Below are 13,756 nucleotides of genomic sequence, written 5' to 3' on the forward strand. Positions count from 1 at the left end.
TTACAGGAAATAAAGAGGACAGAGGAACATGTTAAATGACACCACAGAAAGGCAATCAGCAAAATCCAGAAACTACTGTGGGAATCTACAGAATAACCCAGATTTTTCAACAAATTGCAAGTACTAAAAGTAAAAGACTCTACTGGGCGTCTGGGTGGCTCGGTCGGTTAAGCGCCCAAATCGGGTTTGGGCTCAGGTCATGATCTCACGGTTCGAGAGTTCAAGCCCCACATGGGGTTCTGCACTAGTAGTGTGGAGCCTGTTTCAGATTCTCTCTCTCTCTCTCTCTGCCTCTCCCCTGCTCATGCTCTCCCTCTAACTAACTAACTAACTAAATAAATAAATAAATAAATAAATACACACAAATTTTTTTTTTAAAAAGTAAAAGACTCTCAAGAGACATATCAGCCCATCAAAATCTACAGACCTTAATTAGGTCCCGCTTTAAACAAACTATTAGAAATCTTTTTAAACTGACATTTTTAAGACAAAAGTCTGAATAATGGCTGGTTTTGGTTTTGTTTGGGGGGGTTGCTTTTTTTTTTTTTTGGTGTTATATTGTCATGTGTTTTTTTTTTTTAAAGAGTCCTCATCTTTCAGAGATAATGCAAAACAGTACAGGTGATACAAAATGTGGGGTTTTGCTTCAAAGTTAACAGTGGACAAATCTCACAACAACTTTGTACAGTGGTGTCTTCACTACATTTTGCAGATAAAACAGAAATTTAGAGACATTAATTTTAAAAAGCACTATCATGACTTCCAATTCCAAGAAAAATTTTTTAAAAAGCTAAGCCGCTTTCAAAAAGCTAACCATTGCTATATATAGCTGATAAATGGGGAACATAAGTGCAGACCACTGGCAAAAATACCTAAGATGAGTTCTCACACCAAACCCTTCTCTAGGAAAATTGTGGGGAAATAGCTTGCAAACCCCAAAACGTAATGCCACTCGAAAGCTGAAAAGGAATCACCTTATGCACATTTACCTTAGCATAGATTACTGGTTATGCTAGCCAAAGATGCTAGCCAAAGAAGAGAAATAATAATACTGAATGATGCCAGCAATTTTGCCTGCTACTTTCCACTCAGCGAGCACATGCTCCAGAAGAAGTGTAAGACGGGAATCACAAACATACTGTTCTCCTTGGTTAGTCTTCCTCCTCTCTCAGTGCCTCTCAGTGCCAGCAGGGCATAGCACACCTCACAACGTGGAAAGACTCTATTCCATTCAAATATGTTTATTTGTGCAACACAGATCCTAAAGCTAGGCTAATTACTTTACCTGGGTTGCAACAAGAGAAACAGTAACAAGTTTAAAGGCTTAAGGAAAAACTGTGCTAGATTTACTGAGAAACGGAATGGCCCTGATGTACAACCTTGTACCTTCTAAGGAATTTTTAAGGATAATTCTGATCCCCATGCAGTTTCCCTCACAGGGTGACTTTAAAACTTGACTCTCCCATGAGCTACTCCACTCTATATGAAAGCAAAATACAAACACTGATACCTGTTGGTTCCCAGCATTAGACTGTTCAAGAAGGAAAGGTCAGATACAGGAATTACTGAGGTCCTTGCCCTATGCTGATCTGCAGCAAAATCTGCGAGCTCGCTCCTGCTGACCTATAGGATAAACTTCTCCAAAACAAAGCTATTTACCCAGGCAAGCTCTAAAGAGCAACTACAAATAAAGCCACCGGCAAGCTTTCTCTGCAAGCAATCCAGAGACTTGCTTAGGAAAAGAATGTTTGGTTTTTCCAGTTTTGTTTTGTTTAAGCCTAAGTGTGCAAGGAGACCATAAACATCACTTCCTCAATTCTAGAGAACCGAACAAAGGCTTTACCGCACATGGATAAGATGGAAAAGGAAGTGGGAGCAAGTTAGAAGAAATGGCAGCAGCTTGGAAGAGGGTCCTCTCCATACACGGCCCGCCGTCCTCCATCACCTCCGCCCGCAAAACAGTGTCCGAAGACAACTACCCTGGACTTAACCGCAGTTCAACCAGTTCTTAAAACCAACCATGTGGTCCAGGCCTCCAGAGCAATAGCTATGGCTCATAAACAGAATAGCAAAGAAAAGTTGTGGGGCCAAAAGAACCAAGAAGGCGGAGGCCCGCAAGGTTCCAGACTCAGATCCTCTCCCTTACAGTCTCCCATCATCGTTCTCTTCCTGTTCTGGATCACCCTCCCTCCCCAAACAACACTCATCCCGCCCCTCCTCCTTCTACCCTCCCTCTTTTTTTTTTTTTTTTTTCTTTTTAATTACACGCCTTCGGGCCAGAAAGACCTGCGTTCGAACCCAGACCGACCAGCTGTGTGGCTTTGCATAAGCTACTTAACCTCTCTGGTGCCTCAGTTTTCCTATCTTGTAAAATGGGTTTAATAACATACACCTCGGAAGACTGCAGTAGATGTTAACAGAAAGTAAATAAGGTGCTTGATAAAGTCCTGGCACAAACCACTAGAATATTATTATTGTGTGGTAGTGGCTGTTAATACTACCACTATTCGATGGCCCTCTTTCTCTTTTCACACCCCCTGCCCCTCACGCACGCCCCAAAGCCCCTTCCTCCTACAGGTCCCCGATGGCCTCCCACACTCTCCCATCTCGCTCGTCTCTCTGGTGAGCGCGAGCCCGCTTACCCTGACGGCTGGGCCCGCGAAGCGCGGGCTTGCGGGTTGGCGGGCAGAGTCCCCCGGGAGCGGCGGCGGCGGCGGCCCCTGACCCGGCGCTCTCCTACTGCCCCGGATCTGCTCCGGGAACCGAGCGAGCCAGTGAGATGGGCGCCCTCGTGCCCAGAGCGGCCTTACGCACTGCCCAAAGAAACCTGGGCGAACCACTCTACCCACTGGATCCTCCCGTCTCGCCTGCTCCCTTAGCGTCCTCCAGACGGGCGCGCGCGCGCCTGCTCATGCCTGCTCCACCCCTTCTGCGCGCCGCGGCGACTCTGCGTGTTCGTCCAACCCGTGAGCTCGCGGGGGCAGTGCGCAGGCGCAAAACCATGAGGGCTCCCCGAAAATGTGGGGCGGGGCGGCCTCGGCGGACGCCTGCGGAACACGACCCGTCCCAGGTCTTGGCGCGTTAGTTGCTCTGGCTCAATTCAATTTCGCAATACTACTCCTTTTTGGTTCTTCCGCGCGCCCAGGGGAGAGGCGTGGTCTAGAACTGGCCCCGGCTCGGGGTGGGCGTGGCCTAAACATCAAACCCGAGGAAGGGGCGTGGACCATCCGACCAAATCTCCGAATTGCAACTCCCCCTCCGCCCTGCTTTGATAGACCGTTAAAATCTTTGGCAAGAGCGGACTTTGGGGGGAGGTTGATGGGGGTGGATCCTGATCCCTTCCGTCCGTACTAATGCAGCCCCTTGGACCCCTCAGTTAACGAAACATCTGTCTCTAGGCTTCCTTTCTGGCAAACAATTAGTCGGGAGTGGGCAGCACCCCCAAACCCAGTCTCCGTGACGTCCGGCAAGGCCCGCCTCCCTCCTCCCCGCCTTACAGAGTCGGGAAAAGCAGTGTTACCACAGCAACCGGCCCGCCAGGGCCTGCTCGAATTACAAAGAAGATGCGGCCTCCCGTGGGAGAACCGCGTCGCCCGGCGGTCCGAGGAGCTTGGAGGCGGCGGTCAGTAGGCAGGCTCTGCACGTTTTCCTTGAGAGAACACTGGGCCCGGGCCTGGCCTAGGAGCCTCCAAAGCCTCCACCCGCGCCCTGATCCTTTCTGGAGAGAGGGGGCTGTCTACCAACTCCTGTCCTTGACATCATTTGAGCAGGCTCGGCTGCAGCGCTGCCTCGTTCTCCGGCCCTGGGGAAGAAGACAAAGCACCGACTTCCTGCACACAGCTGTCAATTCCGAGCCGCCCTTCTAGCCTCTCCCGCAAGAGCTCCACCCAGTCCCTGAGACTGGCTAGTGCGGACGGCCCAAAGCAAGGCTGTAGCCACAACCCTAGGAGCCTTCCCTTGAAGAAGGCTGTTGGCAAGTGGATAGCAAATTTACTCCCAAGCCACGGGGCCTTGCTGCTTTTAAACATTTCCTCCAACGGGGATTCTCCAGAATCCTGCTTCCATTTCCGAGGCTGGGAGGCAGAGCAAGCCTTCAGCGCCAATTTCAAACCGAGTACCCAAAAGCTATTCTCCAGGGAGATGAACTCCCACCCCAAGTCCCCAGATCAGAGCATCAAGTGCGCTTTCTGAACCCCACTCCTCATCTCCTCTCCAAATGAGGGTCTGTCTCATCTGTAACACAGGGCTGTAACTATTTCATAAGGTTATTGCCGTATTAATAGAAGAAAAACACCTCACACTGAGGAAGACATGTAAGTCTATTGAATAAACTATTGTTTCTGGCGTGTCTGTTATCCCTGTGATATTCAGTGTTTCTTAGCTCTGGTGCAGGCTTAACAATCATTCCATTGAGCAATACTGACATGGAGAAGGCAGGCAAAACACTCCACACCCCACCCATCTTGTGGGTTTCTAATGTCCTTTCACCCACTTGCAACTACATTCAGGAGAGGACAGCCCTATCAGGAGCTAGTCACATGAAGAGCAGTCTCCGCAATCCTTTCTTAGACTTTTGGTTTGTTTTTTTTTTTCCTGCAGCACTGGGCCTGGTGTGTACACTGAAACAATCAAACAGGAAACACACTGTCTCCATCTCCAGAACCCCCACCCTCACCCAGAACCGGGTGTTCATTTCTCAGGTTATTGAAGAGAAATGAAAAACACAGATGGCTTGTAGTTCAGGAGGCATTGGGTATCTGTGGTAAACAGTGGAGCCTATGCTGTATTTATGGATTGCAAAATTAGAACAATTGTGTAAATCACTGATTCTCAATGGGAGGGAGGCCCCAAATGAATGAGAGGGTAGTTGGAGAAGAATATATCCAATAATATAATTTCCTATGTGAATAAAAAAAAACTTTTGTTTTTGGACCACAAACTATAGAAAGTAAGTAAGGCTTGAACAAATCTCGGCTAGGAGCATATAGGTTAAATATTCCATTGCATATTTTTCCCTGCTTTGTCAAAGATTACTTGGCCATACGTTTGTGGGTCCATTTCTGGGTTCTGTATTCTGTTCCATTGATCTGAGTGTCTGTTCTTATGCCAGTACCATACTGTCTTGATGATTACAGTTTTGTAGTATAGCTTGAAATCTGGGATTGTGATGCCTCCTGCTTTGGTTTTCTTTTTCAAGATTGCTTTGGCTACTCGGGGTCTTTTCTGGTTCCATACAAAAAAATATGGAATGCTTCACGAATTTCTTGCGCAGGGGCCATGCTAATCTTCCCTGTATCATTCCAATTTTAGTATATGTGTTGCCAACATGAGCACGAGAGTATTGGTTAAATAAATTGAAACACTGATTGTAAAATGGTTCTGCTTAAGAAGCAGACGGGGGAAATCCTTGGCCAGCCAAGCCTGTTATTCTCAATGCATGCATTTCTTCTCAGGGAAATACAAATCAAAACTACATTGAGATACCACCTCACACCAGAGTGGCTAAATTTAACGACTCAGAAACAACAGATGTTGTCGAGAACGGGAACCCTCTTGCATTGCTGGTGGGAATGCAAACTGGTAGAGCCACTCTGGAAAACAGTGTGGAGGTTCCTCAAAAAATTAAAAATAGAATTACCCTATGACCCAGCTATAGCACTGCTGGGAATTCACCCAAGGGATACAGGAGTGCTGATGCATAGGGGCACTTGAACCCCAATGTTTATAGCAGTACTTTCAACAATAGCCAAATTATGGAAAGATCCCAAATGTCCATCAACTGATGGATGGATAAAGATGTGGTTTATATATATACAATGGAGTACTACTCGGCAACGAAGAAGAACGAAATCTTGCCATTTGCAACAATGTGGATGGAACTGGAGGGTATTATACTAAGTGAAATAAGTCAGTAAGAGAAAGACAGATATCATATGTTTTCACTCATATGTGAAAGCGGAGAAACTTAACAGAAGACAATGGGGGAAGGGAAATTAAAAATAGTTACAAACAGAGAGGGAGGCAAACCATAAGAGACTTTTAAATAGAGAACAAACTGAGGGTGGAAGGAGATGGGGGTCAGGTGAGAAAGGAAAATGGGTGGTGGGCATTGAGGAGGGTGCTTGTCGGGATGAGCACTGGGTGTTGTATGTAAGTGATGAATCATGGAATCTACTCCCAAAGCCAAGATGCATTTTTTTTAAGTAGACTCTGTGCCCAGCACAGAGCCCAACACAGGGCTTGAAATCACAACCCTGAGATCAAGACCTGAGCTGAGCTCAAGAGTCAGCCACTTAACCAACTAAGCCACCCAGGTGCCTGAGATGCATTTCTTAAAGTATATTATGTGTAGGAAGATAAAATGTTTGAAATATAAGTTGACCCTTGAACAATGCAGCGGTTAAGGGCTCCAATGCCCTGCACAGTTGAAAATCTTTATATAACTTTTGACACCCCAAACTTAACTATTAATAGCCCACTGTTAGCCAGAAGCCTTACTGATAACATAAACAACCAATTAACATGTCTTGTATATTATATGTATTGTATACTGTATTCTTTTTTTGTTGAGAGAAAGACAGTTCTCAAGCAGGGAGGGGTAGACAGAGGGAGAGAGAGAATCCCAAGCAGTCTCCACACTGTCCTTGCTGTCAGCAGGGAGCCCCACGCAGGGCTAGAACTCATGAACTGTGAGATCATGACCTGAGCCAAAATCAACAGTTGGACATTTAACCAACTGAGCCACCCAGACACCCATATATATTGTATTCTTACAATGAAGTAAGCTAGAGAAAAGAAAATGTTATTAACAAAATCATAAGAGAAAATATATTCACATTACTGTACCATATGGAAAAAAATTCACATATAAGCAGACCCACACAATTCAAACCTGTGTTATTTAAGAGTCAACTGTTTTTGGATTTGAAATACAAAGTTGGTGGGTGGCAGCGTTCAGTTTGAACCAGACCCACCCTCTTCCAGGATCTCAGGACCTCTTCTCAAGAGCACTTCCTTTAAAGGAGAACAGCCAGGAGAGGGGCGTCTTACACAACCTTGGGGTGACAAGAAAGCTGAGCAATTCCTCAAAGACAGGATGAAGAGAAAACCCAGGAGGACCAAAGAGAGATTCTCATTTATGCAAGCCTTACTGAGGACCTACTATGCACCAGAATTATACCACCGAGATACACAAAGCTCCTGCTTGAAATGACTAGAAAAAATTGCCTGCTACTCTAAGGAAACACTGACCACATAAGCTAAAAACGTTCAGGAAGAAAAGAACCAGAGGTAGAATCGTGGACAGGACCAGGAAGGAAAGTCTGGATGGGAAAGTCTATGAGCAATGATATAAGGGCCGGGATAACAGAAGATAGAGAAAAACAAATTCTCCACATAGTAAGTGATCAACAATGTGTCCACATAACAGTGATGCCCAGAGCATTAGAAAGTGGGAAGTAGGGGCACCTCGGTGGCTCAGTCAGTTAAACATCCGACTCTGGATTTTGGCTCAGGTCATGATCTTGTGGTTGGTGGGATCGAGCTCCCCGTCAGGCTCTGAACTCAAGTGTGGAGCCTGCTTGGGATCCTCTCCCTTCAGCACTCTCTGCTTCCTGCCCCTCCCCCACTTGCACACACACATGCACACACTTGTGCGCTCACTCTCTCTCTCCCTCCAATAAACTTAAAAAAAAAAGTAGGAAGTAGTGGGGAGTACTGTTATATGAAAGGAGCTAGATTAAGGTGGGCATTGGATCAGGTAGCAAGGTTTGATCAGTGCAGAAGGCAGACTCGGTCTGCAGGGAAATCTATACGTTATAGAAATATCTGGAGTATTAAAAAAAAAAATACTGCTACCTCTGAAAGGAGAGAGGAGGAAAAACATGGATAAGTTATACAAAATTAATTAATTTGTGAGCAAGAATTGTGTGTTTCCTGAGCCCTTACATGGTGCCAGGAATTAGGCAGGGAAAGATGACTAAGATATAGTCCTTCTTTGGCCAAATAATGACACATGTGGGTAATGGGACAGCATGAAGCTATTAAAAAGAATGTGGTAGTTCTTAAAGGAACTATAACAATCTCCAAGTTTGCGTGCTAAGTGAAAAAAGCAAGGAGCAGAATAAGCATGTACAGTGTGCTGTTTCTAAAGAAGAGGGGGAGACTTACATGTTTATATTTACACAGACAAGCTCTGGGTGGATATGCAAAACACTGGTCACAGAAGGTGTCTCTTGGGAGAATTAAGGGACTGGGAAAGAGTGAAAAAAGACTTTTCACTATGGACACTCTTTGATCTTCTTGTATTTTATATCAGGTACACATATTGCCTATTCAAAAATAGTTTTTAGAAATTTAAAAATAAAACTCCGTTCTTTTTCAAAAGAGCTCACCATTTCAGGTCATGGATCCCGTATCCTAATGTTAGCTGTTTCAGTCAACACGTAAACTTAACCTCTACAGGAGTACCTTTCCTGCATCTAGATTCACCAGAATATATAGTGATATAATAGTTGATGAATTTCTCCTCCTTGCCTGCCCTCAGCAGCAACAGAAACAATAAAAATGAGAAAATGAGATCTTCTGGTCCACGTAACCTTTTTGTCCACCTGAATTGCCTACTTTCTGCCTTCCACAGTATAGGATACCCACATCTTAAGTTTATTATTTTTTTAAAATTAATCTCTATGCTCAACGTGGGTCTGGAACTCACTAGACATCTAGAGTAGCAGCCTCCCATCAACTGAGCCAGCCAGGCGCCCTATTTTTAAAAATCTGATTTGATTTGATTTTTTTTTTTTTTTTTTATAGATAACCACATTTTTTAATGCACCAGCCTCCTACGGGACAGCAACATTTTCTTAAGCTAGGGAAGATGAAGGAAGTTTTTAAAAAGAGGGGGTTAAAAGGCCCAGAGTTTGGCCGAACGGGCTTTTCGAGGCTCCTACTTGAAGTGCGCATTTCCTCTCCGCTTTCAGGAGATGTCCTAAAACCAGAAGGGCGTTTTTGTCTCCAGTCCACACAGACCCAAACTTTTTCTCTCGTCACGTGCCTGGCCCGGGCCAGTCGGCTGCTTCGTAACTCGATCACCGAAGAGCTGCCAGGATGGGCGGTGCAGTGACAGCCAGCAGCCGCTTAGGTAGGGGCTGAAGGCAAGAGAGGGAAAGCCTGACCTGTGACCTCCGCGGAGGTGGGAATCGGCCCGTTGCGCAGGTGAGTAGGACCTGCTGGGGAGGGCAGCGGTTTGCCATGGTCAGGACGCATCGGAGTTCACTTAAAGGCAAAGAATGTTCTGGTCACCTCTGCTGCCTCCCTGGCCTCTCCACTTACCCTACAGGTGAGGTTTGCCTCCGACCAAAGTCCTGGGATGTTTTCTTAGGGCGGAGTCCCTACAAGCCTCCCGCTAAGGTATGCATCCTCTGCCTTTGTACCATTCATCTCCTCAGTGGTCTTGTTTTTCTAGCAATTGACAGGCAGGCCTGTCAGATTGGACTGGGTTTGGCTTCACAACCAGGTGAATAAAGGAGAAGCTCTCAAGTCAGAACTTGAAAGGGCAAAAATCCAACGGGAAGTCTGCCATCAAATTGCTTCTCACACAGCTCCCACAACTGCCATCAAATTGCTTCTCGAACCTGCCAGGATCACCTGGAAGGCACGCAGCCCGTTTTAAATGTCTTAAAACTATAGGGGCGCCTGGGTGCGCAGTCGGTTAAGCGTCGGACTTCAGCCAGGTCACGATCTTGCGGTCCGTGAGTTCGAGCCCCGCGTCAGGCTCTGGGCTGATGGCTCGGAGCCTGGAGCCTGTTTCCGATTCTGTGTCTCCCTCTCTCTCTGCCCCTCCCCCGTTCATGCTCTGTCTCTCTCTGTCCCAAAAATAAAAAAAAAAAAAAAAAAAACACGTTGAAAAAAAAAATTAAAAAAAAAATAATAAATGTCTTAAAACTGTAAAGCGCCAAGAAATGTGTGTGAGCTGGGAGTGGGCAGCCACGTCAACGTCAACGCTGTCTTGTTGCAACGTCCTAAGTAAGGATTTATCAACAGCTTCACAATTACCAGCAGCTAGGCAGTACCTCTGGAAGGATTCTCCCAAGCTCACTGGGTGAGAGGGTGCAGCCAGTGTGTGTAGATGGGGGTGGTGTTCAGGGTGCTCACACAGGCCCTCTGGGGCTTCAGGCAAGCAAGACAGGATATAGACTGTGGTTTGCTTCAGTTTTATGTGCAATTCCAACTAGATTTCTCTGGTTGCAATAGCAAGATTCAATTCAGTTTGGTAAAACAGGAATGCTCCAAGCATCAGCCTCTGGCCTTAGAAAAGGAAATGTTGGGGTGCCTGAGTGCCTCAGTCAGTTAAGTGTCCAACTCTTGATTTTGGCTCAGGTCATGATCTCACAGCTCCTGAGTTCCCCACTCCTCACTGACAGTGTGGAGCCTGCTTGGGATTTTCTTTCTCTCTCTCTGCCCCTTCCCCAAGTGCTCTCTCTCTCTCTCTCTCTCTCTCAATAAATAAGCTTAAAAAAAATTTTTTTTTAAGAAAGGAAAGGCCTTAGGACAAGGACAAGGAAAAGGGGCTGATGTATTTAATAGCAAATGTTAGACACCTTACGAGGGCAAAAAACAATGCTTTTTATTCAATTCCCCTTCTTTCATTTATTCAACAAATACTTCCTGAGTATCTGTTTGGTGCTGCAGATCTCACAGTAAACAAAGGCAAGCTCATTGTCACAGGCACGCAATCAAGTGGGAACAGTTCACTCAAGGGGTGCAAGTCCCCTGCAGCAAGCAAAAGCAGTGAGAGGAACACTTGTAGAATAATCCAGATTCACAGTCTTTTTGGCTCGGAGCTTAACCTTTTCCTTCAGGCATTTCATCTTCTTGAATGCATGTCTTTTCATCTGGAAAATCCTCACTTGCATACAGACATTGCTCTTAGCAGCTCCCTAGAATCTTCCTCACCAGAGGCTTTAAGCTGTGTAAGTACATTTCCGGTCAGTGTCCTCAGTCCTGGAGGCAGACTGCTCAGCTTTTCCCAGGAATACGAACAGCCCCGCTGAAGTAATGGGCTAGTTCTAGTCCTGTCCGTAGCCCTCTCCCAGTGTCATTTCCCACTCACACAGGAGAATCTGTGTTATTCCAGACACACATGCAGTGTCCGGCAAAGTCTCAGGAAGCCTGGATTTTTCCAGAAACTGTGTGGAGTTTGAAACAAGCCAGTTCTGCTACAGAGGCCTATCTTCTTGGCTTACAAAATAGAAGGGGTAGATTAGGTGATCAATGAGGTCTTGTTTCTTTTTTTCTCCTCTAAAAGTAAATAATTCTAACAATTTCACAAGATGTCTACAAACGAACGGTACACAGTCCTATAAAGATGCTGTATCTTACACCTAGAAAATGGGAGCACTCATCAAGCATGCAGAATATTCAGGGACCTAGAATCTGAGAGAAAACCTGAAAGAATCAGGCAGCAGATAAAACTTAAACAATCTCTGCCTTTCCCATTCTTCTGCTCAGATTCTCGGAGGTCATGAACATCAGCTGTAGCCTCACTGTTACCACTTTCCTAGGCTGGAGATTCTGCAGTAAGAAGCTTGCCTAGTCAGAATCATCTTATTTTCAAAAGAACCATACTTTAAGAGTATCTAATTTGGATAATCTCACAATATATATCAAATTCCCTTTAAAGTGAAATCAATTCATTGTTCTAAAGTAGAAGGATAGTGAATTAAATATGTAATCATTGTGGTTGATTTTGTTTGCCAGAATTTCTAACTTGAGCACGACCATTGGCAAGCAACGTTAAGGAATGTCTTTGGTTGAAGACACATCGGCCTGCCATGTTTGGGGTCTCTCCTAGAACCTTTCTGACAGACTGTGTCCACTTAAAACTGGAAACATGTCTGCTAGCGTGTAGAGAGACACAGAAGACAAGCTGCTTTGGCATAAAATAGTCAACAGAATGTGGGGTTGTGTAGCGTAGAAGGGTCAACCACCTAGACAAGTATCTTGGGAGATAGCATGTGGGCATAGTAGCCTAGCCAAAGAACAAATGGCCTGCTGGGAAATGTTTCATTGCTTCTAGTGAAATCAGAGGTCAACAGTTAAATGCTGTGATTCCTGCAGCCAAAAAGGGCTTTCCCACCATCAGAAGGTAAGCAGTCACCTTTCCTTTGGCCAGAAGGTTTACCTGGAGCAGAGGGTTCCCAGGTCCCGCTTATATATCAGCCCCTAATCACTCAGGCCAGCCACACTCAGTTTCCATAACATGGATACATTGGGCGTCAGCACTCTGCCTTTTGGAATCAAGCAGGGCTGCCTCTTCCCAGGGTCAAGGTCTCACTGAACAGTCACCCTAGGCTCTCTTAGTTTTTGTTTTTAATTTTAATATCTGGTTCTGTTTATTTATACTTTATACCCAGTCTCCATCTCAAAGGAATTTGAGATAGCTTCCAATAAGGGATATATACAACAGAATGGTTGCAAATAAGTAAAAACTGATTAGAAACCACCAGGCATTCAGTAAATACCTTTCATACTGTTTTGCATTGTGATCTGTAGAGAAAAGAACCAGCTGCTTTATTGCCTTTGCTTTGCTTTGGGATCATGTAAAGCTGTTAGCAAAAAAAAAAAAAAAAAGAAAGAAAGAAAAAAGAAAAAGAAAAAGAAAAGAAAAGAAAAAAGAAAGAGGCAGAGACAGAGAAAGAAGAAGAAACAGGGCACTAGTTCTTAATCATAGTCACCTTTAATAATCTAACGAAAGCTATGAATCTTTCTCTCCTGGAAAATGCACACGGAAAAATTGGCGTACACTTTCAGGGGAAACAAAGACTTCTCAAAGCCTTTCGGAAATTGAAATTAATCTGATTTAGAGAAGTGGAGAGCTAATTACAGGGAGAGCTAATTACCCTACAAAGCTTCAATACAATGTTTCCTACGAATGGGCATTGAATTTATTTAAAACTTTTGGACAGTTCTGTAATTTTCTGAATAGGTAAAATATAACTTGTGGCACAGAATTCAAAAGGCACGTAGCAAACAGATACCCTTCCTCCTCCCCTGTCCCCCCAGCCGCCCAGTTCACCTCACCAGAAGCCACGATTGTAACCGGTTTCTTAGATATTCTTCCAGCAATAGTCTAATATTCTGTGTATTATTCTGTGCTTGCATTAACAGCACACACACACACACACACACACACACACACACGCATGCATATGTTCCACACATCGTTTACTGGCTACAAATGTTTCACTACTGGACGTTCTATATAGTTTATTTCACCAATCACTACTGATGGATATTTAACTTGTTTCTAATCTTTAGCCATTATAAACTGTCACACGGAACATCTTTGTACATACATCATTTTTATACAGGATTATATGATAGAAAAAAAATATCCCAAAGTGTAATTGAATATGAAATTTAACTCTGAGCTTACTGGCAGTCAAAGCAAAAAGGCAGAGATCAGGGGACCAAAATGGATTGCCTAAAATTTGTTTGCATTTTACAAAAAAAACTTACCATCGCTTTCAAAGAGGAAAACTGTACATTAATGTCTTTGTAGGAATTTATCATCTGTATCCTCATACGAAGTATGTTGCTTCTTTCGGAGAACTAAATAATGGAGTAGGGAATATTTCCAATGGCAGTTTTGATATCCATGCGGTAGATTCATACATCTATCTTGATTTTTTTAAGTTTTTATTTAAATTCCAGTTAATTAATATACAGTGTAACATTAGTGTCAGGTGTACTATAT

The 13,756-nt window shown here is 44.5% G+C and overlaps 2 protein-coding genes and 1 pseudogene across 6 annotated transcripts in view; 1 reads left to right on the top strand and 2 right to left on the bottom strand.

Annotated features, from left to right (window-relative positions):
- Nucleotides 1-3,708, bottom strand: part of CNOT8 (CCR4-NOT transcription complex subunit 8) — a 36,249-nt gene extending 32,541 nt beyond the window's left edge. The window contains exon 1 of one of the 3 annotated variants that reach the window (XM_042993780.1): nt 3,521-3,708. The gene's annotated coding sequence lies outside the window, so the exon portion shown is untranslated. Of the gene's footprint in view, nt 1-2,642; nt 3,205-3,520 lie in introns of those variants that run through there. The other 2 variants (XM_042993774.1, XM_042993785.1) reach the window with 2 other exon arrangements.
- Nucleotides 1-13,756, top strand: part of FAXDC2 (fatty acid hydroxylase domain containing 2) — a 42,168-nt gene that overhangs the window by 7,960 nt on the left and 20,452 nt on the right. Inside the window, exon 1 of one of the 3 annotated variants that reach the window (XM_007077574.3) lies at nt 9,027-9,213. The exons of 1 other annotated variant lie outside the window; for it this stretch is intronic. The gene's annotated coding sequence lies outside the window, so the exon portion shown is untranslated. Of the gene's footprint in view, nt 1-9,026; nt 9,214-9,342; nt 9,409-13,756 lie in introns of those variants that run through there. One more of the 3 variants, XM_042993769.1, reaches the window with a different exon arrangement.
- LOC122232064 lies at nt 5,238-5,334 on the bottom strand (annotated as a pseudogene).

The sequence above is a fragment of the Panthera tigris genome, chromosome A1, assembly GCF_018350195.1.
Source record: "Panthera tigris isolate Pti1 chromosome A1, P.tigris_Pti1_mat1.1, whole genome shotgun sequence".
NCBI classification, from domain to species: Eukaryota; Metazoa; Chordata; class Mammalia; order Carnivora; family Felidae; genus Panthera; species Panthera tigris.